The sequence below is a fragment of the Microcebus murinus genome, chromosome 18 (genome assembly GCF_040939455.1).
Source record: "Microcebus murinus isolate Inina chromosome 18, M.murinus_Inina_mat1.0, whole genome shotgun sequence".
Lineage (NCBI taxonomy): Eukaryota > Metazoa > Chordata > Mammalia > Primates > Cheirogaleidae > Microcebus > Microcebus murinus.
The window spans coordinates 29,922,548-29,924,680 of NC_134121.1; positions in this window are offsets into that span (position 1 = coordinate 29,922,548).

The following is a 2,133-nucleotide window of genomic DNA, read 5'->3' on the forward strand; positions in this document are numbered from 1 at the left end:
GCTCCTAATGGCCAAAACAAAACAATTTAAGCAAGAAAATAACACAGTATTATATTACAAACCAGTAATACCCATGCGGTTACACTGATATAAATGAGTACACAAATTAATGGGAGAGAACAGGCAAATCTGTGAGGATTCTCAATATTTATGCAGATACTCCATCCTCAAGGAGGTAGGTTTTAACTCCCCCCACTCAGGAAGTGTGGGCTGTGCAGAGCAATTTCCTTCCCATTGCCACAGGATGGAATGGGACTACCTCTGCCAGGTTTGATCAAGGTCAATATCATTAGTGATAAGTCATACCACATACCTTTGAAATGATATGAGAATGACACATCTATGGCCTTCTTCCCCAAAAACCTATAACCTGTCAGGTGTGGCCTCTTGGCAGACTGTTGTTCTGCTTCTTTGGCTCTTGCTTGGAAAATTCACAAGCAGGACTGGTGTGACAGAATAACCACAGACAGGAAGCAATTCCACACAAATAGCTTTTCCTGCAGAAAGAAGGGAGCTATACAAAGCGAGAGTATGTTCCAGAAAGGAACGGGTCAGCCTCCACGAGTGGAGAAAGACATTAAGGACTCCCAGGTGATTTCCTTTTATCGCCCTGGTTTGCGGGAGGGCTTACAGGTGGCGTGGGATGTTACCAGGGATTGATATACACGATTGTCAGGTGTTCTGTGTTTTCCCTGCAATCCCATCCCCTAATTGTCCACCACCCACCCCCCGCCCCCAGTTTCTCTCCTTCTAGGAACTGCCCTCCTGGCCTGTATCTGCTTTCTGCAGATTTGGTCCCTGCCTAACATAACCCCAGTGTAATCATGAGAAAAATGTCAAACCCAATTGAGGGACATTCCACAAAATACCTGATCAGCACCCCTTAAAACTGTCAAGGTTGATGGACACACAACTTTGATTCAAACTGTACAAAAGCAATTCAGGTAACCAAAACACTTGTATCCCTGTAATATTCTGAAATTTAAAAAAGATAAAAACTGTCAAGGTCATGAAAAACAAGGAAAGTCTGAGAAACTGTCACAGCCAAGAGGAACCTAAGGAGGCATGGCAACTAAGTGTAATGTGGTCTCCTGAATGGGATCTTGGAACAGAAAAATGACATTAGGTAAAACCTAAGCAGTCTGAAAGAAGTATGGACTTCAGTTGTGAAAAATACACTATGTTATTAATAATGTCAGGTGTTAAGAAAATGTGAGAAAGTGGGTATGAGGTATATGACAAGTCTTTGTACTATCTTTGCAACTTTTCCATAAATCTATTCTAAAATTAAAAGTTTATTTTAAAAAGTGGATCATAATGTCTCCATTATGTTGCTTCATTCAGCAGGGAAATTTATGTCAAGCATTTAGCACACTAGTATATGGTAAGTGTTTAATGTTAGCTATTATTTATCATTATTGTTCTATTTCTATTTTTCTTATTACAATAGCAATATGTACTCATTATAGAAAAATTTACAAACAAGCCAAAGAAAAATATAAGCCAAAAAGGGCAAGAAAAAACACCCTCAATCCTACGCTGGCAGAACTACTAGTCCCACCTTGCAGTGGCTCCCTCCTGAGGTATAATTAATTTTCTACAAAACCTGGATCACTTGGATACATACAGTTTGGTAAATGGTGATAATTGATTTAACCCATAAATTATTTGACATTTAGGTTGTTTCAACTTTTGCTCTTACAAATGGACAAGAGTGCAAGGAATGGACTAAACATGAATTAGGAATAAAAAAGAAAACCCTGAAACATTATAAAAACTCGGCATCAATGTTTAAATATGTACAAAGGGTGCTCAGTGGTTAATCAACTCTTTAGACCCTCATCTGAAAATTCAATGACTCACTTTTCTTTTCTAGATCTGTTTTATTTCATAATTTAAAAAATATTTTTTAAAGGTAAAGAGAAGAAGAAGAGAATCTGGCAATATTTTTAGAGCATAAGAACTTCAATTATTTCTGATGATGTGAATGTTAAAAAAAAAGCCACGTTCTCAATAGCATTAATGTATGTTTTTTTCTACCCATGTGTTCTTTTAAAAAGTATTAATTTTTAGAGTATCATTTTATCTTTTTTTATTGTATATATTTAAGGTATACAATTTGATGATTTGATA